The following is a 7,855-nucleotide window of genomic DNA, read 5'->3' on the forward strand; positions in this document are numbered from 1 at the left end:
TCTTGTTTAAATATTGAAAAGCAGAATGCAAAAAAACTTCATTGAGTACCCATTATAATTTTTAAAAGTCTTCCATAGGCTTATGGCATTAATAGAAATGTGTAAGAAGGAATATATACTGTTAGAATGGGAAAAACTGTGCAGCAATTATACAATGTGGTAGTTTCTGAGATTTGTGTAAAGAATATGAAACATTTTATTTCCCTTTTAAAAACAAAATTGCACAGACATCCAATATTTAAACAAGAGCAGTGCTCATGGCAAAGTCAAATAAATAATCCAAAGTTTTTCTTTCCCTCAAACATTTTTGTTTGCATTGCTCACAGTCACAGCATTGGATCCTAAAATTTGGTGCAACACTTTGATGACAGACTAGCTTAATTCCTTTAGTATATAGCAAAATGACCTATTAGGTTTTGTATATTCTCAGAGATATCAAATGGATTTCCAGGACTACCAACAAACAACCTTTAATGGTGAATCAATATGCTATTCAAACGTTCCTTCCTAAATATAAAAATAAGCAACTTAATTATTGTTGCAGACAAATGTTTGAAACTGAAAATTTTCTTGCCTCTTATTGAACAATAGAATAAGTAAATAAAAAATTTAAACAGTGAATAAAGATTACGTGTTATGAGGTACCTTCACCCCTATTACAATGTATGTGTGAGTAACTGTGCTTGTTATGACTCCGAAATAATTCAACTAGAAACAAACAATAGTATACTTTATAAGTTTTTAGACTCACCAAACTGAAAATGTAGTTGGCTTTATCTTTTACCACATTCCAATCATCCTGAATATTACTTTTCCTTTGAATGTATTAAACAAGTATTTTAGGTGAATAAAGAGTGAGTGAATGAGTACAAATAATATTCCCTTGTTCAAAATGTAAACACTGCTCTCTCCCAGAGTTTCTGCTTCTATATAAGAAATATGCTATGCTATAGTTGGTCACCTAGCATTGAATTTCCAAAGGAAGTAGTAACTGAGTTTTATTGTGAGAGTCTACTCTCCTGGCTGAAACAACAGGTTGGAAGCAGAGTTTCCTTCAACCAGAGTCAATTTAATAGAAATATGCCATATCCTTTGGATATGCCAATAACCCTATATCACCTAAACCATAGGGCTTATCCTCACTTCATGTAGTATCTGGCAGCAATGTCCCCTTCACTGGAACAAAGTAAACATTTTATACTGTGCCAAAAACTCAGGAGTCACTGTTGGCCATCTAAACTAGAGATACCATCTGCAACAATTATCACAGTATGTCCTTATCCTTAAAATCACTGATGCGATGAATACCACAATATTCTCATTGTAATTTTTTTCTTCCTTCAATCTTCTCTCCCCATTCTAGTGCTAACAATCCTGGATTTTCTCACTTACCTATTGTGCTTTATCAATACAAGACACTAACATAATTTCAACCTCATCATAGGGAATTCTCAGTCCATGGAGAAATACATGTCCATCTCAAAGAAACAGTAAACAGTTTCCAAATAGGGAGCAAATGCTCACAAATGTGCATTAAAATCCCATGGTAGTCAAGCAATTCTACTTTACTGGAATCCACTGGTAATGTTCCATGGTAGTACAAAAAAACCAACAATAATCTGTCTGACAATTTGTAGAGAGGATCCAAAGGCCAGGTGGTCTGTTGATTACTTTCCTATTGTTTTGACAAAACACCTAAGAAAATAAACCTAAGGAAGGAAGAATGATTTGCTTGTGGTCATGATTTAAGAAAGGAGACAATATATCATGGTGGGAAAGCATGCTTGTAAGAGAGTGAAGTGGTTGATCACCTTGTGTCTACAGTCTGGAGCAAAGAGAAATGCATGCTGGTGATTCACTCACTCTATCCTTTTTATTCAGTCTGGGACCCCAGCCCATCAGATGTTGTCACCCATATTTAGGGTGAGTTTTCACACCTAGGATAAACATCTCTAGAAATGCCCTCAGAGACATGTCCAAAAGTTTGTATCCCACGTGATTCTTAATCCAGTCAATTTTACAGTTATGCCTAGCCATGCATATGTGGAGTGCCCAATGCATTTCTAGTCTTTAATGCAGTAGACTTACTAAGATCACAATCACAAAACTATATCAGTAAGTCAGAGATTCTTCTAGCTGATTCATGAATTGTCTTGTATCCCACAGTAGATCTTCCATTTTCTATCATTTTAAGGTCTCTTATGCTCATGTTTAATTACAGATCCAGAACTTTAAATAAAACTACTAGACTTCGCTGGACTCTCTGGACTTGTTTTTGTGTTTAGTCTCTTCCATGAACTACATAAATTTCCCTGTCATCTCCTGCTGATACTTTTTAAAAGCTTAGGCAATCCTCTCTGGCACCACTCCCTGGCATCTGGTACCTGAGAATTCTGTGCTTAACTTTCTTTTAACGTCCTATAAATATTTCTAAGTTTAAAGCATGCCTAGATGAATCCTAGCTCTCAACACATTCATGCATACATTTATATGAAGAACTAAATTAGTTTTATTATGTGTAATTAGATAAGTGGATAATAGAAATTAAATAATTATGGTCTTTGTGTATGGATGTGTACAGTCACATACACACACATATGTGTGTGTGTGTGTGTATTAACATGCATGACATTTGGAGGGGGTAGTGGAGGGGTACAGACAGGGGAGAAGAATTGGATATGATCTGAATATATTATATATTCACATTAATATATATGAATGAGAAATTATATATCACAATATTACAAATTGCCTAATAACAGAAATGATATACATTAAAATTTCAATAATGAACCATGAAAATTAATAATTTATGACTGAGGTCACTTTATCTAGTGTTATGATTCCCCTCAAAACATTGAGATCTCATTATATAAAATTCAGTTCATGTTAGTTTTCCTTAGGATAAAACTGCGGCAGAATCATGCTAAGATTCTTTATTATATTCTGAAGCTTGTATTGCAAAACTTAAACAGTTTTGAGTATTTTAAATTGCTTAAGATTGAATTGTATACACTCCTAGAAATAAATAGAATACTAGAAATATTTTTCATATACGTCTTGTTTCTCAACAGCCATGTATTGTGCAAAAATAAATCTGACACGGGAAAAAAATCAACTATTCCACCTTAACTACAAATACAGTAATTAATAGTGAATAACTTCAAGTGATAACTAGATAGCAAATATAATAGCTCAACAAAACAAAGGCTGGAGAAAACAGCGATATATAATTTTTAAGACAGTCTTGCTGTCCTCCAGCAGAGCAAGATGCCGAAAAGGAAAGAAGGCCAAGGGGAAGAAGCTGACCCGTGCCCCCGCCGTCGTGAAGAAGCAGGAGGCCAAGAAGATGCTGAATCCTCAGTTCGAAAAAAAGCCTAAGAAGTTTAGCACTGGACAGGCCGTCCAGCCCAAAAGAGACCTCACCTGCTTCGTCAAATGGCCCCGATACATCCAGCTGCATCAACAAAAGGCTATTCTCTAAAAGCAGTTGAAAGAGCCCCCTGCAATCAACCAGTTCACCGAGGGCCTGTACCCGTCAAACAGCTACCCATCTGCTCAAGCTCAAGATAAGTACCAGCCAGAGACAAAGTAGAAGCAGCAGAGGCCACTCTCCGGAGCTTAGAAGGCTGCCAGCAACAGGGACATCCCCAACAAGAGTCTCCCTGTCCTGCGAGCAGGGGTCAACACCATCACCACCTTGTTGGAGAACAAGAAGTCTCAGCTGGTGGTGATAGCACATGACGTGGACCCCACCGAGCTGGTGGTCTTCCTGCCTACCCTGTGTCACAAGATGGAGTCCCCGTACTGCATCATTAAGGGGAAGGCCAGGCTGGGGTGGCAGGTCCACAGGACATGTACCACCATAGCCTTCACACAGGTCAACTCGGAAGACAAAGGCGCTCTGGCTAAGCTGGTGGAAGCCATCAGGACCAATTACAGTGACAGATATGATGAGTTTCAGTGTCACTGGGGAGGCAATGCCCAGGGTCCAAAATCTGCGGCTGGCACTGCCAAGCTGGAAAAGGGAAAGGCCAAAGAACTCGCCACCAAACTTGGTTAAATGTACACTGCTGAGTTTTCTGTGCATAAATAGAATTAAATAATTGCCCTTCAAAAAAAGACGTTCTTAATCTTGTATATGTGTGTGTGTACATGTGTGTCTTTGTGCAGGTAAGTACATGTGAATACACATGGGTGTAGGTGGCCAGAGGCATAAGATCCCCTAGAGCTGGAATTACAGGAGGTTGTGAGCCACTTGAGATGTGTACTGGAAACTGAACTTAGGTCCTCTGGAAAGGCAGTATTTGTTGTTAGCCACTAAGCCATCTCTCCATCATTATGTTTAAAATTTTTATTTGAACTTCTTAGCATCCATATGTTTTTTAAAATTTCAATTGTTTTTATTCCAATTATATTATTCATAAGAAATTTTAATACATACCAAAACCTAACAGGATTGCATTTCATTTCTGGATCTTTCAGAATGAAATGTAAATGAAGCTTGCCTATGCAATGCAAGTGCATATTATATGCTGTGGAAGTCAGTTTATAAGGACCAAACTGCTATTTGGCAGAATATTGTTCCCTAAAGTAGAACTATAAATAAGCTGCTTGACTAGTCAATTTTTGTTAAATATGAGTGTTTACAACAACACTCATATTTAACTGCCTATTTTCTGCAGATAAAATATTATTTCTGAAAATAATTATGTCCAACATGAATATTCAGCATGTGTGCATACTTAATATATTTGCTTACATGAAAAATCAGAACTGTATCTTTTCTTGAAATGAAATCAGCCCTACTAAGAATAAAAATTAAGTGAACACTTGATGCTGTATATGGTAATAAAGCTCTTTGTGTTAAAAATCCATAAATTGTCAGGGGGAAAAAGGAAATTTATTGAAACTCGTAATCGTGAAATTTTCAAGTAATCTACTCAGCAGTTCCTTTCTTCTGCTTATCACATTTTTGAGAAATAGTGGTTAGATGTAGTTATGCTATAAATTCTTATAAAAAACCTTCACATGGATTATACTCTGTGCTTTGTGGTCTAGTTTAATGTGATCCCCTGATAGGCAGTTTCATTAAACATGGGAAAAAGACCTGTTGTGCAATGTCCAAGGAGAAAAGCAAACCAAGCATTGGTAAGAACAAAACAAATCCTTTAGCAACCGTTAAGATGTTAGGTATCTTTGAAGATGTCAGGAATGCTTTCTAAATGCATATGCATTTCAGTCAGAAGACAAGTTATTGACATACACAGATCATTTTCATATCTATTATTAACAAAAAATTTGTTTGTTCACTTATTTTGGCCTAGATCTTGTAACTTATTTGAGTTGGCTGAATAATATTATATGATTTTGATGATGATACAGGTACATTTGGGATAAACTGAAATTACACAACATTAAATATCATACAGTAGAGAGATAATTAATCATTATGTTAGATTTTTAACTTTGCCATCATTATAGTGTGAACCTGACCAGTAAGAATAATTAGTGTTCTTTTTAAAATTCTATTTTGTGTGGAATAATTTATAATAATTAAGCCACAGAGATGAGTTAGACAAATTATTGTAAGTGATCAGAAGACTCATAAAAAGATGTGTATGGCTCCACTGAAAAGTTTAGCTGCTTTAAGCACAACGTTGACACAATCATCACTGTGCAACTGAGAGACTACATTATATAATCTGGAGAAATACATACCAGAATGATGAAACATAAATGGATTGTTTAAGAAGCATATATAGAATGCTCTGTGACAAATATCATGAGCCAATATCTAAATATAAGAAGTCATTATAGCAATATCACAAAAAATGTAAATTTAACTCTTCGCTATGACATTTTTCAGAATAATGATGTATTTAATTTTGCTATCTGTTTATACCATAGCAAAATGAAAATTTCTTCCCCTTCAGGTGTGAACATTGCTTAAACCACTTATATTCAGATTAAGATTCAATTTTACTTTTTAAGATGTTCTTATGTGTATGAACATTGTCCTATATGTTTGTATGCTCACCATGTACATGCCTGATGGCAATGGATGACATGCAGATGAGGGTTTCAGATACCCTAGAATTGAAGTTACGTATGGTTGTTAGCAGCCTAATGTGAGTGCTGAGAATTGAACCCTGGTCCTCTGCAAAGGGAATAAAAACTCTTAACTGCTGAACCATCTCTCTAGCCCAGATTAATTTTGAGTCTCCTTTCCTACCTGTCTCCTTCAATGGATTTCCTCTCTAACTTTCAACTCATAACTAGTTCTTTTTCCCCTTTCTTTTACATTATTATTAATTTTTTTGCTCTTTCTGTTATTGAGGATTGGATTTCAGCCCTTATCATCTCTCACTGGAATTACAGAAGTAAAAAGTGCAAGAAAGATTATAATGGCTTTATTGGCATTATCTAATGGATTGATAACATCTGTCAGCCTGTGTCCCTATCTCTTATTTCTCTTCCCAACACTTACACTACTCTCTACTTTGGTTCCAGTTGCTCTATAAAAAAACCAAACATCATATATTGCCTACGTTTGATGACTTCCTTTGGATTCATACTTTTAATAATAAGACAAACAAGATGATGAAGAAAAAGAAAAAGGCTACTTAACTTAAAATCCACTGCATTCCTCAATATCAGTTTTGCATTCTGTTCTGTCAATTTCTGCAAAACTTTCCTACATTCACCCATTCAAGTGTCTGAGATATGATGCTTATCTGCTTAAAATAATATGTGCTTAAAATAATCTTATGGCTTATGTGCTTAAAATAATCTCGTTGGGACTGGAGAGATGGCTCAGCGGTTAAGAACACTGGTTGCTCTTGCAGAAGACCTGGGTTTGAATCCCAGCACCCACATGGAAGCTAACAACTGTCCAGAACTCTAGTTCCAGGGGATCCGACAGCCTCCTCTGTCCTCCACGGGCATTGCACAACACAGGTGCACTTACCTACATGCAGGCAATACACTCATACACATACAATAATAATAAATAAAATATTTTTTAAAAATCTCATTAAACACACCTCTCTCTTTCCCAATGTCTTTATTTTACTGACAAATTTCTATAAATTCTCCTTACATCAACATTTTCTATTAATCAATTATCCTTTTTTTCTGCTATCATAGAGAAAGGCATTCCTCCTGCTGCTCTCACTGTCTATGTTACAGGAATGAGTGGTTATGTTGCAGGTAACCAAATGTTTTACAAATGGGAATTTTGTTGGTGGACAAATGGGTATTTTGTCAGGAAGCAAGATTTTCCTAGATTTAGAATCCATTCACTGAAGGATGAAGGATATTATTCTAATTTTTACTTTATATGACAAACTGCCAGCCACCACTATCGTGAGTGAAGAAAAACTCAAGCTGCATCACCCATCCAAAAATAAAGTACACTGTATATGTTTGTGTTTGTGGGCATGTGGTGAGTTTGTGTATATGTTTACAGGTGTACACGTGCACATCCATCTGTGCAAGTACAGAGGACAGAAGATAACACAGGTGATTCCTCTATTTGGAGACAGGGATTCTCACTAAAATTGTATATCATCCTTTCAGCTAGCTGGGCAGCAAGCCCCCTAACAGTCTTCCAACCTCTACTTGCCCAGCACTGAGATTAAATGTGCAAGCCAATGTACTCCATTTTTACAAGTGTTGGGATTTGAATCTCAGGTCTTAATGCATTCACAACAGGTACATTATTTACTGATCAATCTCCCCAGCTACAATACAGTTTTTTTAAAGAGATTTATTTTTAACTCTTTCTTCTTTTTTAATTTATTTTATGGAGTGTTTGGATACTCTAACATTCTCCCCTCTGAAGAGGTAACCC

At 36.0% G+C, this 7,855-nt stretch overlaps 1 pseudogene; it reads left to right on the forward strand.

The window, feature by feature from the left end:
* Positions 1-4,063, forward strand: part of LOC103730167 — a 5,607-nt pseudogene extending 1,544 nt beyond the window's left edge.
* The last annotated feature ends 3,792 nt before the right edge of the window (positions 4,064-7,855 follow it).

Source organism: Nannospalax galili, unplaced genomic scaffold (genome assembly GCF_000622305.1).
Source record: "Nannospalax galili isolate Female #2095 unplaced genomic scaffold, S.galili_v1.0 scaffold1733, whole genome shotgun sequence".
In the NCBI taxonomy this organism is placed as follows: domain Eukaryota; kingdom Metazoa; phylum Chordata; class Mammalia; order Rodentia; family Spalacidae; genus Nannospalax; species Nannospalax galili.